At 36.1% G+C, this 22,119-nt stretch overlaps 1 long non-coding RNA gene across 1 annotated transcript in view; it reads right to left on the bottom strand.

Annotated features, from left to right (window-relative positions):
• The window catches only part of LOC122700670, a 118,374-nt gene that overhangs the window by 21,497 nt on the left and 74,758 nt on the right, over positions 1 to 22,119 (bottom strand). The window contains exon 2 of the long non-coding RNA XR_006342859.1: positions 16,820 to 16,872. This is a non-coding gene — a long non-coding RNA (uncharacterized LOC122700670). The remainder of the gene's footprint in view (positions 1 to 16,819; positions 16,873 to 22,119) is intronic.

The following is a 22,119-nucleotide window of genomic DNA, read 5'->3' as shown; positions in this document are numbered from 1 at the left end:
ATGAATTTGCCACATTCCCCACAACTGTTTATCCATAAGAAACAGCTTATTTACATAGTATTTGCATTATATTAAGTTGTCCAGAGATAATTTAAATCATCTCTAGAAAACTCAAGCTAAAAAGTGTCACTATTTTATATGAGGAACTTGAGTATCTGCAGACTTCAGTAACCCAGAGGTTGCAGAACCATTCTTGAATACTGAGAGACAGCTTCATGAATTTTTGATTTTGCCCTGTCTTTAAATTTTTTCTTCAGTTTCTCCCTCTCAACCCCTGCCTGTTTCCACCTCTTTCACCCAATTTCTGGTCATTTGTTTTTGCTACAATAGAATGTGCGTTGCTGAAACGTTAGAAAATGGTGGTGATAAAATGAGAGTGTGTTAGTTTTCTGTTGGCTGCCATGACAAATGACCACAAACTGGATAATTTGAAAACACCAGAAATCTGCTCTCTGACAGTTCTGAGTAGGAGAAGCGCAGAATCAAAAGCTCCCGCACAACCACTCTCCTCCTCCAGGCCCCAGGACGGACCACACACTTTGTCTCTTCCAACTCTGGGGGGCTCCGGGAACTCCTTGATGTGAGTATCCATCACCCCTCCTCCGTCGTCTGCCCCCCACGGGCCATCTCCGGTGTCGCAGGGCCTCTTTCTTCTGCCTGTCTTCCTGGTGTCATTGGATTTAGGGTCTACCCGGAAAACCGAGGATGATCTCCTTACCTCAAGATGCCCAATTTATTTATAGTCATCAAAACTCATTTTCCACATAAGATTTGGAAACTACAACAATTTCAGGATGTGTGGACTTGCCTTTTCGGAGGTCATCATTCAATCCACTACCAATGTCAGAATAAGGAAGTGAAAATAATTGATAGAAATGATGGATTTGCATGTGACAAACATTATTAAAGTCATTGTTACTTATATAATCAATGGAAATTTGATGAGTCTAGAGAATAAAAATAAACATGTACTAAAGAGCTACTATGTACCAGATAAAGGGTGAATCCAGGTTTTCTATAGCCGGAGGATCTATTTTTTAAGAAAATAATATAAAATTATGAATACAAAAGTAGACGTGAAAATAAGTACATATTTAGAATAAGGAAAGGGTTCATAACAAATTACAAAGTTTTTAAAGCTGAAAAATACCAAGAACATAATAAAATCCAGAAAACAACATAGCACTTTTTGCATTATTAATTACCTCTTCTATATACCTTTTCCCTATATTTTGGTGTTAATTCTCTCTGAGAGAAGGAACAGCATTTGTTCAGATTTTCTCCTTTGAAATCAAAAACAGGATCCAGATGAACAATGATATCTACCAAAGTCAGGTTTTCATCAGGGAAGTGGGTAGACATGGAGTGATGATGAGCCAGAACCACCACAGGCCCAGGACCACCACCTACAGCATGATCTGGGCTTCCTCTCTACATCCCTAAAGTAGATGCTGAGATTGAAAAGAATCTATGCAAGTGAGGGCCCTGAAACTTAAGCTTTGTGGGTTTCATTTTAAATTCACTTTTTAAATCAAGTACTACATATATTTTAAGAATTACTTTAAAAGTTATATGGTTGCTTAAATTAGTTTGAGATATAGGATTACAAGTCAGACATGATAAATATTATTTCCAAGTTAGGGCTTTGTAAAATTTGAATCACATGCATTCAGTCCAAGAAGATAGGATTAGATTTGGCATTAGTTGGTGAAATCTACTACAGAAATAATTAAGATCACTTCCCTTACTAATAAATAACCAAGGGCAAAGTTTATACCACAACATATAGGAATTTGCATATATGCTTTAAATACAGCACTAGTTTTATTTAACCCCTAATAAACATCAATCAGCCATGAAATTAAAAGATGCTTACTCCTTGGAAGGAAAGTTATGACCAACCTAGATAGCATATTAAAAAGCAGAGACATTACTTGACCAACAAAGGTCCGTCTGGTCAAGGCTATGGTTTTTCCAGTGGTCATGTATGCATGTGAGAGTTGGAATGTGAAAAAAGCTGAGCACAGAAGAATTGATGCTTTTGAACTGTGGTGTTGGAGAAGATTCTTGAGAGTCCCTTGGACTGCAAGGAGATCCAACCAGTCCATCCTAAAGGAGATAAGTCCTGGGTGTTCATTGGAAGGGCTGATGCTGAAGCTGAAACTCCAATACTTTGGCTACCTCACGCGAAGAGTTGACTCATTGGAAAAGACCCTGATGCTGGGAGAGATTGGGGGCAGGAGGAGGAGGGGACGACAGAGGATGAGATGGCTGGATGGCATCACCGACTCGATGGGCATGAGTTTGAGTGAACTGTGGGAGTTGGTGATGGACAGGGAGGCCTGGCGTGCTGTGATTCATGGGGTTGCAAACAGTCAGACACGACTGAGTGACTGAACTGAACTGAAACATCAATCAGAATGCCTGTGTACAAAACAAGGAAATACCCATTTGCAAAGAACCTTTTCCCTTTTTCAAAGAAAAATATCTATGTACCACAAATGTGATCACACAGTAAGAAAATAAGGACTAAGAATAACAAAATATCATTTAAAGTACTGTCTTACAATAGTTCACTTAAGCACGTAAGGTGCACAATGCAGTTCCTAAGAATAAACTAGTAGAATAAAATCTGTTTTATGCTTAAAAAAAAAAAAAAGAAAAATGGCATTCTAAGATACAGCTGCATAGACTATATGATGAATATTCAACATATGAGAAACTGACAAATTTATCTTCACTCCATCATTAAGCATTTTTGTGACAAGCTGGGTATTCATCCCATTAGGGGTCTTTTCTGTGTGTATTCTTTTTGTTTAATGCTTGCTCATGCCCTTTCCTGACATCCTGCAAGACTAGTCTTTTCTTTTCTTTTCCAAATTTCTGATTGCTCATATTGTTAGAAACTCATACTCAGAGAACTCTTTTTCCATGACAGGAAGACAGAACCTTAGTCAAAACTCTTTATTCCATCATCAAAAGCTTGATCTAATAGTTTTTCCCTTGGCCAACAACAGAAAAAAAGGTATCAGAAATAAATGTAAGTTTTTCATTGGCAAATATATATTCTTAATCATATTTGCTCACTAGAATTTCACTTCCTTTATAACTTTCATATTACCCCTAATTCAAAGAAAGATAACTCCTTATTTTATATCAAAGCCTACCACTTCAAAGATTTCCACTTCTCAAAGTAAATTATTCTTTTCATACATCTTTTACTGCTGTGTATAAGACCTAGCATTTAGGGGGGGCATACTTCATCCAGTTTTAGATCACTCATTGAAATGACATTCATCTAATAGTTCACTGAAAATAAAAAAAAAAATCAATGTCCAAAATGAATTCCTAGTGTTAAGCTGGGAAACAACAGAGGTAACAGGACTAAACTTTGATCTCTAGAAACCCGAGTCCACCACCCGCACTAAGAAGCATGCAGTAAGATTTTTCAGTAAACTTGAAGTTTGACAAAGCTGTGCCCTAGATTTCACAGTTCCTTTCCAAAATTTGACTAGAAAGAATACTGCTCACGTAAAAATAAATCTATATGAAAGTACATCATCATAGAACATTAGAGCTGTGGCTCCTTCACATGTTATGTATTCAGTGCCTTTATGTATCTCACTGTCTCTGGGTTCACAACCAAACATGAATACAGGTTAACACACTTTCAATATTCATAAGCTAAGGGCTTGTGTTGTCAATAATGGTCCAGCTACTCCCTTCATACTCCCAAGCATCTCAATTATACTGCATACCAAGAGGTGTCCTTAAGAATTTATGCAGGCTAACGGTTTTTAAAAATCAAATTTAAGTCTGCTTTAGAGTTCGGAGAGCCAAAGGTCTCACTTCCTTGAAATATTTATTCTAGAAGAGATTTTGTTGGACACAAGACAAAATATGTAAACAGGTGGCTGAGCTCAAAATTATACTTGCATAGTGTTCATACCAAAGTTAAACATGGAAACTGCATTGCCTACCAATATAAATAGCAGCGACAGGTAAATAAAATAGATAAATGTCAGAAATGCATGTTTGTCTAAACAAAGATGAGTGTGAAATGGCATGTATTTATCATAAATATCCAGAAACAAAACAGCCTGTTTCACTTAACATCAAACAGAATCTACTCACTTTGTTAAAACAAATGTGACAATCAATGCAAAGCGATTTTTCAAATGATACTGATTTCCCATTAATAATGCACATTCATGAAAAAGACTGATATGAAGATCTTTCCATTTTTATAAAAATGCATATCAAACACATTTTTGTAAGCATCTAATCAGACTCTGATTTTTAAGAATTTGAAGAATACACAATCGCCTACTGTCCTGAAAGGGGAAAGATTTTTTACCTTAAAATTACTGTTACAATAAGAATTCAACTAACAATACTGTATTAGAAATGGAATGATAAATCCTGGCTATCTGAGAGTTTCCTAGAAAGCCACTTTTTAAATATTGACTTATTACTGAACAATATTTTTTTAAACATTAGGTTATTTTTATAGAGTAAAAATTATTGTACTGTTGAAATCTATCTGATTTATGTCCCTAATGTATTGATTTCTAATTAATTAAGGTTTTACTGACTGAGATCTAAAGTGGGCCCTTGAATCACAGTATGCATTTATGCCCCAATTGGAAGGGTTACTCTAGTTTGAAAGTGTGGTTTTAATCATTCAATAATAAGATATTGCTATGATAACAGGTTATCATCAGCAAGTATCTGAGAAATAATTTTTTCAGTGTTCTAGAAATTTAACTGAATACTAGAATCAGAAGAGTCATAGCTCCAAAAGTCATAGCTCCAAATGGATGTTTTTATGCTTTATCTCACTTTACATTCATCCACATACACACATCCTAGTGCCTCTTCCAAACTAAATATATTGTCTAAATAAAAGAAAGGTAGGGAATGTGTCCTCAACAAAACAAAGATGAAGGTGAGATTGCTGTTTGGCTGACAGTAGTGCTGAAAATTGTGATTCAGATTAGTGAAATGTGCTAGAAATGGGTACCAAACAAGATTTAAGCTATCTGTTTTGGCCGCTTCTTTCCTAGGAAGAGAGCTTCTCTCTTTCTCTCTTTCTCTCTCACTCTCTCACAGGCACACACAATGTGACTATCATGTATCAAATGCTTGAATATAGGATACATTCAATCCCCACAATATATTGATATTTGACTTCCTATTCACACAAGCATCACATAGAAATAGTCAAATATTTCAACATCACACTTGGCCAACAACATTAAATCTCTGTAATCCTATTAAGAATCAGGAAATAAAGTATTTTATTAAAGCGCTCAAGGAAGCAAAACTAGAGGTCAAAAGCTGTGTACAAACTCTGTATTTTTAAATATCATTCAGTGACTACTTATTCCAGCTTCAGGTAGAATTCTGTTAAGAATAGATTCCATTTTTCTAGTTCACAATAGATTAAAAGCAGAAAATTAGAGAAGAGGAAAAATGTGTGTAAGACACAGAAAAGTCAGCTGATTAAAGACAAATATATATATATATATATAATAGGATATAAAAAATTACTATGTATATATGTGTATATATAGTGAAACAACAAAGAATCTCAGTGGTCATTAAATTTGAGGAGATAATGACTCAGCGGCCCCCCAAACTAGTAACAGGACCTATTATATAGTATATATGGGTGATGCTTCATCACCTACAAGTGATTTAATTTGGTTCATTATACTTGCTGTAAGTAGATAAGTCAGGGATTTCTGGTGAAAATTTTATGTAGAAAATGGCTTAAAAAATATATTCTGACAATAAAGCCAATTTTTGTTGTTATAAAATTTGTTTATGAAGAATATTATCTTCATTGGTGATAAGTATTCATTAATTGCTACATCAACTGAATGTTTTTAATATTGCATACTTCATTACACAAGCATATACAGCCTCGTGTACCTACTTTGCATCATGGACTATGCTGTGAAAACTGAGAAAACAAAAGGATACACTAATACATTTGAACCTATCTAGAAAAATAAGAAATTAATTCATGTCAAGCAAACAATCAGTCTGATTAATGAGCCCCAAACCAATGAAGTTGCATTGTTTCTGAAATAAAAAATAAGTGCATAAAGGAAAAACAAAAAAAAAAGGAAAAAGAGTGGAATAATTTACCTCCAAGTGTGGCCAAAAAAAGAGTAATAACATATTGCATTCAAAGAAGATACGCATTACATGAAATTCATATTACATAAAAGAGGATAAAAGAAGGAAGAATAGGAAGAAAGGAGGAAGACCAGTTATCTTAGGACAGAAGAAAATAATCCAGAATCATGCCCTTCTTAAATGGAGCTAGGAAATCTGATCTATAGAAAAAAAGACTGTGATCATGGTGACCTAAAGATCAGCCTTCAGATCTCCTCTGAGAAAAAGAAAATAACTACCAATGGATACTCTGGCAAAAAAAAAAAAAATTGCATTTCTATTGCAAAATACATAACCGTTAAGTGTTACTACTTTGGCTTTAGGAACAATAAAAAAATTCAACTACTGTGAAATGATGGACTCATAAATAAATAACCTTGCATAAATATTAGAAGTTGGCCGGTGAAACTGGAAGATGATTCAAGTGTTTTCTTTAATCTTTTCCCCATCTCTAACAATTTCTTTCCTTTCCTTTTGTCCTTTGTGTAGAGGACAAAGCCTGTCAAGATTCATGTCTGCAACACAAACACAACCATCTCCCCTCCAGGTCCCAACCCAACTGTAAATCCATCATTTCAAATGACAATTCCATAGGAAATCAATATCTCGAAAGGAAGATTGCTTCAACTACTGCAGCACGGACTGTTGGTACAGGCAGTGAATTCAAGAAAGCAGACCCATTTGTATCTGCTGCTCACTCTAGCAGGACTGACTGCAGGTAACTTCCTCAAAGAGGTGCTGGAGGAGCTATTCATTTCTTGTTTTTTTTTCAACTTACTCCTCTTACTTATTCTGGATTGAATAACAGTCCTAGGTTATAAACAGCATCAGGAGATAAACAAGCACCCTGGCCCACTCACAATGCTAAATAATAACCCCACCTACTGCTTAAAGATCAACACCCTTTCCATTTAACACCTGATTTTTTCATATTGCACATTACTGACAGTGGCTGTAAGTCACTGATGTTACACCTTAGGATATGCCATCCAAAAAACTGTGTTAACATCCCAACTCATGAAGTTTCCTTTAAAAACTGTAACCAAATACAAACTAAAAACCTTAAAAGCTTAAAACCTGAGATTTTTCCTGCTTCCAGTGCTTTCTAAAAATATTACGTATTTGTTAAACACTTCTAATTTTTTAAATTTTTCCTGATGTGCAATACATAGTAATTGAAGAAAAAATTAAGACTCAGAAGGGAAAAAGAAAAATGGATCAGTGGAAACCATCTCCCAGAGACAATCATTATTATATTTTGATTTATTTCCTTCTAATCTTTTTCTATACAATTTTTGTTAGTCTCATATTGAGGATACAATCTTAAATCTTTTTATACAATCTTTCAAAACACAAAGTTTCCTCATAATCATGGACACATCATCAATATCATATTCCAGGACTGGAGAACAATTTATTTTCCACAACATTTTGTATAATAATTTTATTTTAAAATGGATTTATTATAATTTACTTAATCATCTTATTGACGATTGTTGTTCAGTTGCTAAGTCGTGTCTGACTCTTTAGGACCACATGGACTGCAGCACACCAGGCTCCTCAGCACTCCACAATTCCGGAGTTTGCTCAAATTCAGGTCCACTGAGTCAGTGATGCTATCAAACCATCTCATCCTCTTTTGTAAACTTCTCTTTTTGCCTTCAGTCTTTCTAGCAACAGGATCTCTCCCAATGATTCAGCTCTTCCCACCAGGCGGCCAAAGTCTTGGAGCTTCAGCTTCAGCATCAGACCTTCCAATGAATGTGTGTGTGTTAGCTGCTCAGTCATGTCAGACTCTTTGCAACCCCATGGATTGTAGCCTACATATTTTAGATACATCTTTTTAAATACTGCTTTTTGCAGATCCATGATGTACATCATCAGAACTGTCCAGATATCTTTAGGTCAGCACATGAAATATGTTTTCCCTATGATAAGTTGAAATGAAGGATGGTTCTATTGATATATTACTGACTAAAGCCAAAGAGCAAAGTGACTATCAGTCTACTCCCTCCAAATCTATGTCTTGTGGCACATGAGTTTTAGGCTCCCTAATACCACAGTTTAACAGTGACCCCACACAAGTATAGGCAGTATTCTCTGCTCTTCTCCCAAGTATGAAAGAAAAGAAAGAAAAGAGAGAATGTAGAAAGCCAGGAACTGCCATCAGACACAAAGAATATTTCAACCTCAGATTCATGAAGGAAGAGAAAAAAAGAGCTAACGACCGTTAAGTACGTGGTGAGACTGAGTTTCCATTCCATGCTAGCGCTCCATAGGTGCTCTCATTTGACCAATACTCCAACCTTAAGAAGAGACTGAATAGTGTTAAGTAGGAAAACTGGTGACATGACAGTCGAGAGCCAGGGGTTTGCGTTTTGGCTCTAACGAGTTCTGTGACCTTGGACAAGCCAGATGACTATGTCTCATTGACCCGCTTGGCTGGGAAGATGAATGCCCCTGCCTTTCTGTGGTGTTTTTAAATTCTGCGGTTCTCTGTTCTGATTTATACATATCAGGATAAAATCTGTAGATTTTTTGCTCTCATTTTTCATACTATTTTCTGCCGGTATACTCAGAGATATTCATGGCCAAAGGTGGAGAATGGGATACAGGCCAAAACAAATAATTCAAATGAATTTTCTAAGCACATTGCATAGGTATTGGTCTGAAGGTCAAAGCTCTTTCCATTTGCAAGATCCAACCACTTGAAAAGGGATAATGTCTACTAGAATCTAAAAATCTGGAGGGGCTTTGCTTAAAAGGAAAAAAGAATGACTCAGAACAAAGTCTTAGAGCACTGCTTTTCAAACTGCTGGTCAAGGCCCAAGAAGGTCATGAAATCATTGTCCTGAGTGTACACTAGCATTGAGTTTTTGTTTTTGTTTTTTCCCCTTAATGAAATAGAATATAACACTCCGCAATTCGTAAGAGTAAGGTAAACATGTGGTATCTGGTGTTGATAAGGAAATGTGTTACTCACAAAGAGATTCTATCAAAAACTTTTGAAAAATATCATTTTAAATTACAAACTACATTGGAGTGGGAAGAGCAACATGCTTATGTATTGGGCGGAACCTTTGTATGTGCCTATTGGAAAAGATCCTGATGCCGGGAACGATCGAGGGCAGCGAAGAGGTGGGCGACAGAGGATGAGATGGTTGGATGGCATCACCGATGCAATGGACATGAACTTGGGCAAACTCTGGGAGAGAGTGGAGGGACAGGGAGGCCTGGCGTGCTATAGTCCATGGGGCTGCAAAGAGCTGGACATGACTCGGCAGCTGAACAACAAAAGGAACAACTGTGGCATGGGAAAGAGAGCTTGGAGAAGCTGGGGGATGGCAGCAACGTGCAACTGTTAAACTGTTGCCCCTGGCGCCTCCTTTTCTCACTGAAGGCTTGAAACCCAGGTAAACGGAGACTTCAGAGGCCACCAAACTTTCAGGAGAATATGTGGCAGGAAAAGCTCCACCTCTCAGCAGGATGTCAGAGAGAGGAAGCCTAGCAGTGTGATGCTTAAAAGGGAGCTGCTGCTTTGGACAACAGGGCATGTCTAGACATAGAAATACGTTGAAATTCATGTCCACTCCATCACCCTTTCCTGAATTCTTTGGAATACAAACAGAATCTAAGAACAGTCTCCTGCCCAAGTACAGCACAGAGATAAGGTAAAAATTGAGATATGGCAGCCCTGAAGGTTAAGATGATAGGGAATGTTTGAGGGTGGTGGGGGAGACTTAGAGTACAGAGTAAGCTTTTCAGAATAATTACTGCAATTTGCTGACACTGAAAGAACAGTGGAAAAGTTATTAAACAGCACTGAACACAAAAGTTAGGCACCTCAGACCATATTCTCTTCCCCCAGGATCAGGAAGATATGGAAGCACTCAAGAACCTAGATCATCCTAGAAAGGGGAGTAGGAATGAAGCCTTGAAGTTGTCAGAATTGGTTCAGAAGACATGATTTAAACTGGACACTGTCTTGATTTGGCAAGAATGTTTTCCATTATGATGGAAATGAGGGCTTGGAATGCATGTTAAGTTCATTTAAACAGAAATAACAAATCTGAGTTTGTAACACTTGATTCATTGCATATCCCTCTTATGTTAGATCTTAAATATTTTTTAAACCATAAAAGGGCTTCCCAGGAGGTGCTAGTGGTAAAGAATCTACCTGCCAATGCAGGAGACATGGGTTTTTTCCCTGGGTCGGGAAGATCCCCTGGAGTAGGAAATGGAACCCCACTCCAGTATTCTTGCCTGGAAAAATCCATGGCCAAAGGAGCCTGGTGGGCTACAGTCCACAGGGTTGCAAAAGAGTCAGACACGACTGAGCAACTGAGCACCTAAAAGCATAAAATATCTTGTTGTTTGTTTTTAAACAACTTTTATTTCTTAGGCCAATATCTTCCACAGAATTGCTGTTCAGTGCTTTCATTCTTGTCTGGAGAATTCCATGGGCAGAGGAGACTGGCAGGATGAAGTCCATGGGGTCCCAAAGAATTGGACATGCCTAAACAACTAACACTTTTAGTGGTTAGGCCAGTAACTTTCACATAACTTCTGCTCAAAAATGCTGCTTTCAGGGTTTCCGAGCCATTTTATTGACATAGCGTGTATCAAAATTGATACGTATATTGTGTTGGGCTTCCCTGGTGGCCTCAATGTAAAGAATCCACCTGCCAATGCAGGAGATGTAGGTCCAATCCCTAGGTCAGGAAGATCCCTTGGAAAAGGAAATGGCAGCCCACTCCAGTAGCCTGGGAAACCTGGACAGAGGAGCCTGATGGGCTACAGTCCATGGAGTCACAAGAGAATTGGACACAACTTGGTGACTTAACAACAACAGATTTATATTGCGTACTCAGTAAAGTGGAAGAGGCTGACCTGCCCAAAAAAGTCTGGGGTCACCACACGCCCCACTGATGTATCTGAAGGCTGAGGGACTCAATCAATGAGTGCACGGACAGTCATGTCAAAGCATATGGTCTATTGCATTACTAAATACAATTTGCATAGTGGATTAAACACGCCTGTGTGATATTTAACATGGTTCCATAAATATATATAATGCCACATTTACTAAAGTGGTTACAGTATTCACACACAAACACTGTTAATAAATGTCTGTGCAATCAAATCCTTCAACACCTTGTAAACATCTGGAAAGCTTCTGCTCACAAGCGTCTACCGTGATCCGTGTGTGTCAGCACATCAGGGCGATGATGCCGTATAGCGGGCAAGTCCTCAAGAGATTAATTCAGGATTTATGCCAACTATGAACCATTATTTCTTGCCTGTTTCATAAATAACCAGCAATACTTCCCTGCTTAGCAATGACTCCATGGACAAGCCCCTGAACAGGTACACAGAAATGTCCTGTTGTAATCAATTACAAAGAGGTTATGTATTATTGTTTCTATTGCTTCTAAATGCCATGATTTTTCCTGTTTCAAAGTGTGCTTTTATAATTCTAAAAAGCCATATGAGTTATTCTTAAATCTAAAAGTATATTTTACTGAGTAACCACATTGATGCTTTTGATCTCTACTGAATAAATAATGTTCATTTTTAATGATCTACTATTTCTCTAGGAGATAATGAAAATTTTAAAATAATTCTCTTGCTGGAAATCAGGTCAATCAACTACAAATAAACATACAACATAGAATTTTTGGCTAAACATAAGAACAATATTCCATAATGATTTAGATAATAGAATAATTTTCTTTTAGATGTTGCTTTTTCCATGTGCAATGGCAGGAGATAGTATCAAAGAGGGTGTGATTTTCCTGTGATACTTGGTCAAGAATCCAGCCATATGGATTTATTGGTTTTAACTATGGATGTTCAAAACACTGTGAAAAAGAAATTTAATTACTTTTCTGAAGGGGAATTTTTTACCTGAGTCTTAAGTTTAGTACCTTACAAGCATATTAATTTAATAAAGGTATTCCTATTAGTGTCAATGGTCTCTGGACAAAAATAACTTAAACAACTTACAAGGCCCCAACCCAGTACCATCTTCTCCACAAAGCCTTCCCTGACCCTCCAGCTCAGCAGCTGACCTCTCCCTCTTCTCAACCCCAGCAACACATAGCATCTGAACCACTAGTGGAACCTGTATGTGTCCTTGCAAAAATGACTCAAGAAAAAAAGAGCATTAATCTCCAAGTAGAAGGATACCAAATTATCTTATTCTGTAAAGGTCATGGCCCATATTTAGAGATCTTTTATGTCATTTGTATTTTAAAAACCTCTTCCAAAGGAAACCAGAAAGCTGAATATTGTTAGAACTAATGGAAATAACAAAGTGCTTTAGCCATCATGGTTTCAAATCCCTCATTTTAAGGCTTCGGTTCATGAATATTTTATTTATTAATATATACAACAAAGAAGTAATCTACATATGCATGTGTGAATTCATAACAATGTGGCTTGTTGTGTTGTGCAAAGTAGACTTATACTTTACTTGTCAACATTAAAATGCCCGTACTAAACAATAAAGTCATTTGTAATGAAAAGTGTACTTCTCCAAAAGCAAAAATGTATTGGCAATGCTTGACAGAATGTTTATAACACTTTAGTAAACACATTAGTTCCACGTAAGGTTATTTATTTTCATTTGCTCTCTCTTTTTCAAAACAATGAGTTAAATTTTCATTGCAACCAATGTACAAGGTTGGATAACCCCAGTGAATTAATTATAAAATGCATGTTAAGAGTTTAGCACAGTAGCTAGCTCCCTCTAAGGGCTCAAAAAAATATTGCCCTAATACAAATCTTACTTTGGTTGCACATGTCAGAAATCCACTTAGAACAGCCTAAAGGGACAAAAAATAGATTTTCCAAAGGACATTAGTTTGTTTTATGAAATCCAAAGAATAACTGGACAACCAAGTTATGGGAAAAACAGACAAGCATCTGGATTTGGGCGGGGAAATGAGATCAAGAACTTAACACCGTGTCATTAGTCAGTGCTTCCTCTCTCTTCTCACACTAGTTTCATTCTTTCTGGTCACACATACCTTTCTCAACATACACTACCATATCAACCAGAAATTCCACTTCTGCATATTTACTCAAGTGACATAAAGACTTAGATCACACAGAAACCTCACCCACAAAATATTACAGCAGGCTTATACACAATTACTAAAAATCAGAAACAATACAATGTCTTCAACCGAAGACTGAAGATGCAGACCATGCTACTGGGACACCCACATGCTGGAACATTACTCAGTAATTGGCAATTAAGGAATAAACTATGATAAATGCAACAACACGTATGCATTTTAAATGTATTTCATTAATGAAAGAACTCAGAAACAAAAGATATACTATACAATTCCTTTTATATGGTATTTTTGTAAATACAAAACTATAGAGACAGAAAATAAATCAGTGGTTGCCAGGGACTGGGTTGGGGTAAATTTTCAATTACAAAGGAGATAGAGGAATTTAAGGGATGAGAGTGCTGGAACTATTTCCATACCTTGACTGTGGTGACATTTACAAGATTTATGCATTTCTTAAAATCCAAAGGACTTTACCCTAAAATGGGTAAATTTTTTCTATGTAAATTATATCTAAGAAATTTTTGAAAAATAAAAGATAAATATGGCTCAGAAAAAATGAAAGATAAAAATATTGAATAGATAAAAATACTGATGATGTTGTCCTAAAAAGCCAATCCAAGATACAGATCACACGAGTCCCTAAAATAAAAAAATAAACCAAGAGAATGGAACAAATCTAAAAACTAATATTCAAGAAAATTTCTTGAATTACAGATTTGAAACTGCATTTAAAAGAGCACACATATACTTAACAATTTAAACTAAGAACTACTATCTAAAGTAAACTCTAGTAAAATTACCAAACTTTAAAGGAAAAAAAATCTTTGTGTATTTTTTTAAAAAAGGAAAGCATTCATTTTATATGAAAAATAAAATTAGATTATCATCAGACTTTGATGGCAATACTTTATGCCAGAATAAAATGGAATAATATATTTGAGAATCTTAGTGACAGAATATGTGAATCAAGGATTTCATATCCAGCAAAACTGACTTTCAAACATAAACAGTGTAAGACAAACTATTATCAACATTAAAGAATTCAGGAATGTTCTCATGAGCACTTCCTTAAGAATTTACCAGGCAAAGAAAACTGACAACCAAAATGAGAAATAGCAACATAAGCACTGGCAGTGAGCATTAAATTTATAATTACATTTAGAACCAAAAGTAAATGAGTTACTAAGTTAAAAGGAAAATATAGTATGTAATTGTTATATACTCAGACCTGGTAGTTCAACTATGAGAAACTGAGCAAGGAATGAGGATGGCGTGTGCAAAAATCACACATAAATGTGACCCATAAGCATATTGGTAGTCATTATACTAGGACTGTTACTCTAAGAAAGAGTAATTTTCTTAATAAAGAAAATAAGAAATTATAGCATAAATCTAATTCTGCAATTCCCTGTTTGTTAGGAAAGGTTAAGTAAAACCCTGTCATACTTAAATTGATTTGAAAATATCAGTATAAATCCCCAAGATAATTATCTTTGGATATGTATACATTTAAATGTATATATTTCTGTATGTTTCATCTCTGCCAACACAATTAATTTTATTAAAATGCCTCGGAACAATGACCACTCCAAGATAAATAAACAATCCTAACATCCAGACTTTAATCCTGAAATTCAATTTTCCACTAAACAATCCAGCCTGATTTCTTAGAAAAAGTGTGATTTTAGGACTGAGACAGGAAATATATAAGATAAATGCAAAAAATCTTGTCAAATTAGATAGTAAATACAAAGTAAGCAATCAAGAACTAGTAGGGTCCTGCCAAAACACTCAAAAGTCAAATGGAAGAGGCTTCCATTGGCCAAAATTGAGACAGCTGATATTCAATAAGACAATAATGCCAACAGATTGAAACATATCAAAATATATTTAAAACTATGAGTCTTTTATAAAGACAGAGGGAAAAAGCCAATGGGTCTCTAGAAGATGACTGGAAATCAATTCACTCTCCTGGAAACTGGTAAATTAAGAAAACTAATTAAGCATCTATGCTGCCTTCCTTATATGAATTCTATCATTGGGTAAATACCATAAAAGATGGGGAACAGCAACATTTCATAAAATTAATCCACCTGATAAATGATAACAAAATGCTAAACTTACAAATATCACCATTTCCCAATTATCATGAATGGTTGCTAACATTATAATAAAAGAGTCACAGAGAGGGAGAAATTCTGGCTGGGATGGAGAGGACTGAGATAAAACCAGACAGTATGTGTATTCTTAATGAAAAACCAAGACAACTAATAGGTCTGCCAAGGGATCTAACCCATCAAGTCTTTGGAACCAGCTGCCAATATGGAAGAAGTCAGAGGGGAGAGAAATGTGAGGAATAGCGTAGCACTAAGTATGAAATTACCAATCCAGCGTGGAAAATCCTGAAGGTGAAATGAACTAAGTTCTTCAACAAATGAATTTCAAAGAAGAAACAGATATAGAGAGAAATTATATGCTAAAAGTTATAAAGGGCTTCCTTGGTGGCTCAGTGGAAAATCATTGGCCTGCCAGTGCAGGAGACATGGGTTCAATTACTGGCTTGGGAAGATCTCCTGGAGAAGGAAATGTAACCCACTCCAGTATTCTTGCCTAGAAAATCCCATAGATAAAGGGCCTGGTGGCTACAATCCATGGGGTCGCAAAAGTGCCAGATACAACTTAGGAACTAAACAACAACAAAAGATATGAAAGGCACAGCAAATATGTAAACAAGGTGTTAGACTATATATAGACTATATAGACTATAGACTATAGGATTTATCACACTTAGGTAATAAATTGGTAAAGAAGCTCAAGGGAGTGATTAACACAAAAATCAAGGGAGTAAAAGTGACCGTATATTACTCTTCTTTTCCAAACTTATCTTTACTAACTTTTCCAAGTTGTATTTTGGATCTCTTTACATACTGCTGGTACAGTATGAATTAGATATTACTCTGTTTATAGTTGTACTTAATAAATTGTCATTAATTAGATGAATGACTAGGCTCAGTGAGGTGATTAGGATTAGAATAAGGCAAATGGATGAATTCTAGGATGGTGGGCAAAACTCTGTTTCCTAACTCAGATAGTAGCTAGAAAAGTATTCACATTATATTAATTCACAAAGGCACATATGTGATTTTCTTGTGGTTTTATATCTAGGTATTTTATTTTAAAACAAAAAAGCACAATTCATATAGAAGGTTGAAAAATAGATTCAAAAGCTTTCTTTATAGAGAGTAAATATAGAAGAATAGCAAAGATAAGTTTGAGAAAAAAGAACAATACAAGATTACTTTCTACCAATTATAAATATAAATGTTTGGTAGTTTAAAGTAGTCTGGTATTAGGAGAGAAATAAAGACATCCAAGGAACCAAATAGAAAATTCACACATTCACACTCATATTAAACACACACATGTCTAATATGAGAAAAGAACTGGCCATCTAATGTATATGATTATACGGTAACTAAACAAATTTCAAATTGATGTAAGATCTAAAACTTAAAAAGAAAACAATAAAGGAGTTATATAAAATATACCTTAGGTTGAGGGATTAGCCAAAAAAATATTCTTCTTAAGATAGTCATAAGATCTAGAAAACAAAAAGAAAAAGAAAATATTGGCCTTCTGAATAAATGGGAAAAAATTTATCTTAAGGACAAGATATAACTAATTTTTTATAGCAGATCAAGATAATATATTTACAGCTTAAATGACTGGCAAAGTATCATTAGCCCTTGCATATAAAGAATGTTTATATATCAACAACAAAGCAATCATTTAATAGAAGAAAGCCAAAGATCATGAATAGGTAATAGGAAAATGACATATATATGTGTGTATGTGTCTATCTTATATAGGAAATGCTCAACCTCACTAGTCATATAAATGCAACTTCAATACCATTCACATATTTTAAACTATTGGATTTGCAAGAAAAATTAATCAATAATAACCTTGTCGACTTGCCCCACCCTCTCCATTGACTCATATACACTACCCTGAGTGAAACAGATAGCTAGGGGGAGAAGCTGGGTGACACAGGGCGCCCCACTCAGTGCTCTGTGACCCCTAGAGGGGTGAGATGCGGGCGTGAGAGGGGAGCTGAAGAGAGAGGGGATATATATATATATATGTATATAATTATGACTGATTCACATTGTTGTATGGCAGAAATAACACTGTAAAGTAATATCCTCCAATTAAAAATAAATTTAAAAAAAGCACAAGATAAGCAACCTTGAATCCTTTCCAACTAAATTTACTGGGTCTTTGCCAACTATGTAGCTATAAAAGAAGACGAGTTACAGTCAAATGAAGAGAAGCAGAGAATAAATAAATAAATTTAAAAATAATAATCTTATTATTTTTGAATTTATTCATTTGTTTGTATTCAGGTATACGGACACTGTCACAGAAATTTTTCTCTTAGAAAACTTTCAAGTGGATATGGCAATTTTTAAACCCACAAGAATCATTTATTTTGTGCTTTTCATCTTTTTGTCTTTGTGCTAATTCTAGATGAAATCTTTCGTTCAGTCTTCTTAAGAGCTAATTAAACTTCTCTATGTTTATCCTACTATTCGGCCCATTTATTGAGCTTCTTTTTATTTTGATGATCTCTAAATGATTAACTTTTTCACTCTAACAGCCTGTGACTGCTTCATGGTTACATTAACTCATTTTATTTCTTTAAGGATAGTGCACTTCCTTAAAGTCCTACTTGTTCTTTAATTCTGTTTTTTCTAGTACTATTCATGGAACCTCATGAATTTGGTTATCCGTAGACGTTTGGTGATACTCAGCTGGTTGTTCATCTTCTGCTCCAGCTATGCTAGTGTGAGGCTTCTCCTGTCCAATCACCTCCTTTCCTTCTCTTCTTTCACAAGAACCAACAATGACAAAATAAACACTCTCAAACATCATTATATTCTGATACTTTCCCTTTTGAAGGATGGACTCATAGAAGTGGGTGAAATATTTGCATTTGGAATTTAATAGACAAAGTCAGATTATGTTACTTGCAAGTTGGAATAAATCCCATGCCTACTAAAAATCAGTTAGCTAGACTTATTTCACCATACGACCACCACATTTGCTGACTTCTTCAAGTGAGATTTTGGATTTCTTTAAGTACTGCTGGTACAGTATAAATTAAATATTATCTTCTTTGTTGTTCCACTTAAAAGATATTCATTAATTAGGTGAATGAATATGTTCAGCCTCTGGATCCCTGTTATGCTCCAATTTTTTCCTCAAAGCAATTTTTACCTCATAACTTACTAAGTAAAATACTCATTTATTATTTTTACTATTTAATATCCATCTTCCTATGATGAAACAGGAACTGGAACCTCTATTTTGTTCATTGATATTTCCTAGTGCCTAGATATTGGTGCTTAAAAGGCACTCAGTATATAATTGTGAAATGAATGAATGACTGTGTGAAATACTCATTGAATATACTAGTTAGAACTTTAAAATATTTTCCTCAAAAAACATTTTGCAAAGTACTTATTGTAAAAATATATATGCTTCCTCTAACAAATATTACTGGGCTCCCAAGTGTCTCAGAAGTGTCTGCGAAACCTGTATTCAGGTCCAAAAGCAACAGTTACAAAGGGACATGGAACAACAGACTGGTTCAAAATTGGGAAAGAAGTACACCAAAGCTGTATATTGTCACCTGCTTATTTAACTTCTATGCAGAGTACATCATGAGAAACGCTGGGCTGGAAGAAGCACAAGCTGGAATCAAGATTGCCGGGAGAAATATCAATAACCTCAGATATGCAGATAACACCACCCTTATGGCAGAAAGTGAAGAGGAACTAAAAAGCCTCTTGATGAAAGTGAAAAAGGAGAGTGAAAAAGTTGGCTTAAAGCTCAACATTCAGAAAACTAAGATCCAGTTTTAGTATCCAGTCCCATAACTTCATGGCAAATAGATGGGGAAACAATGGAAACAGTTAGAATTTATTTTCTTGGGCGTCAAAATCACTGCGGATGGTGACTGCAGCCATGAAATTAAAAGGCGCTTGCTCCTTGAAAGAAAAGTTATGACCAATCTAGACAGCATATTAAAAAGCAGAGACATTACTTTGCTGACAAAGGTCCGTATAGTCAAAGCTATGGTTTTTCCAGTAATGTATGGATGTGAGAGTTGGACCATAAAGAAGGCTGAGCGCCAAAGAATTGATGGTGTTGGAGAAGAACTGTGGTGTTGGAGAAGACTCTTGAGAGTCCCTTGGACTGCAAGGAGATCCAACCAGTCCATCCTAAAGGAGATCAATCCTGAATATTCATTGAAGGGACTGATGCTGAGGCTGAAGCTCCAACATTTTGGCCACCCAATGCAAAGAGCCAATTCATTGGAAAAGACCCTGATGTTGAGGCTGAAGCTCCAACACTTTGGCCACCTGATGCAAAGAGCCAACTCACTGGAAGAGACCCTAATGCTGGGAAAGATTGAAGGCAGGAGGAGAAGGGGACCACAGAGGATGAGGTGGTTGGATGGCATCATCGACTCAATGGACATGAGTTTGAGCAAGCTTTGGGAGATGGTGAAGGACAGGGAAGCCTGGAATGCTGCAGTTCATGGGGTCACAAAGAGTCGGACACGACTGAGCAACTGAGAAACAGCTAAAAGTGTCTCAGTGGTAAAGTATCCGCCTTCCAATGCAGGAGACACGGAAAACTCAGGTTTGATCCCTGGGTCATAAGATCTGGAGGAGGAAATGGCAACCCACTGCAGTATTCTTTCCTGGAAAATTCCATGGACAGAGGAGCCTGGTGGACTGCAGTCCATGGGATCTCAGAGTCAAACATGATTGAGCAGAAGACAGCACAAAGATATTGTTAATTCCTACAATCATATACACAGTCAAGCCTGCTACAAACAGGAAAGCAATGCAACAAGATTCCCTCTTGAACTCTGTTCAGGAAGTGTAAGACCAGTGGAAACAAGAAAATATGTGCTCATCTGTAATTGGCTTTGGAGTGTGGACCATGAGGACACTGTCTTAGAGAAAGACTCCAGCTTAGTCATAATCAAATTATCAATCATATTAGTTGTTCTGGAAGAAATAACAACAAAATAACATTAACTTGGAAAATTAAATATTGCTTATATTTTTAATACACTAAACTATACAATTCTAAATGAATTTGAATTAATAAATACTAACAAGATAGTCTCCTATTTTTATGGCAATCTTAAAAGCAGTACCTCCTTGTAGCACTTGGTAGTTTTCACTGGAGCCTCATTACAACCCTAAGAGTTAATTAGAATAAATATTACACTCATTTCAAGGATCAGGAAGCAAAATCCTAGAAAAATTAGGTGACTAGTAGTATCTGAATACATGTTTTTGGACTCATTTCTTTTCTGAAGAAACAAGAAATTAAATGAAAAGCAAATATTCAGAATCAGAAGTAGATTTCTACTCTGACTCTAATTACTATCTGTGGAAACATCAACCAATGAATCACCTACTCTAAGTCTTAATTCAACATCTTTTTGTTTGTTATTATGCAGAAAAGGATAAGGAAACAGTCGTGCACCAAAGGAAATCTATTATCCAATTATCTATATACTGAAAATATACTAAGGTTTGTTATTTATATTGTTGATTCACGGGGGTTTCTCTGGGACATGACATTGTCCTCTATTTTCCTTCTGTTAGCAAGATGACTCTAAGAATTCACTGTTGTATAATTTATCCCTCTGTCGCCACCCACCCGGACTGCTGAAGCTGGGCCAGTCACCTGTCTCTGTACTCTGAAACTGCTAGGAAAGTTCAACTCCATTGTTCTCTTACCTTTCCTCCTTTCAAGTGCATGTGGCTAATGACAGAAATTTCAAGTCCATCTTATTCCACCCATATGCCCTACTTCCAGTGCCAAAGCCTCCAATGCTTTGCAGTTGTATAAAAATTAACCTTGGTAAAGGACCAGCGAGGTCCCAAATGCTTGTCTCTATTTTTCCTCTCTACTGCCCTTTTGGGTTAGTAGGTTCTTTAACATTCTATTATTTCCTGATAGTTCAGTTGGTAAAGAATCTGCCTGCAATGCAGGAGACCCCAGTTTGATTCCTGGGTTGGAAAGATCTGCTGGAGAAGTGAGGCTACCCACTCCAGTATTCTTGGGCTTCCCTTGGGGCTCAGCTGGTAAAGAATCTGCCTGCAATGTGGGAGACCTGAGTTTGATCCCTGGGTTGGGAAGATCCCCTGGAGAAGGAAAAGGATACCCACTCCAGTATTCTGGTCTGGAGAATTCCATGGACTGTATAGTCAGCGGAGTCTCAGAGGCAGAGACGACTGATTGACTTTCACTTTCACTTTCATTGCTATAATTCAATATGTACAGTGGTTAAAGATATGCTCAAGGTTTCACAGAAACAGAGAAGAATAATAATTAACCACTCTAAGAGTAGGAATCCCGTTAAAAAAGGCTACAGGAGAAATGAAATCTGCTCTTGCAGCACAAGTCAGAATTAACAGCTGAAGAAGAGTATTACAGGTATGAAAATAACATGAGTAATTTCATAGAAAGCAAGATGCCCAAAGGTTTTGTTCAGGTTACAAGCAGTTGAGTATTTCTGGAACATAAAATGTGCTTGACTTTTGGACATGTGCCTTCAAGGTGCCTATGGGATGATTAAATAGACATGTTTCTTGGAAAGTTTAGCAGAAAAGTCAAGACTAAGTATTTGGCTACCAATAGTATATCAAGATGAAACTAAGCACAATGAAGAAAAATCAAACAAGGTAAGGAGGAGAGTGAGCATTGCTATCTTCTGTAGCATGGTCAGGAAGTGCTTCTATTTCACATGATTTTT

This window comes from Cervus elaphus, chromosome 9, assembly GCF_910594005.1.
Source record: "Cervus elaphus chromosome 9, mCerEla1.1, whole genome shotgun sequence".
NCBI lineage: Eukaryota > Metazoa > Chordata > Mammalia > Artiodactyla > Cervidae > Cervus > Cervus elaphus.
This window is presented reverse-complemented; position numbering and strand designations above follow the sequence as displayed.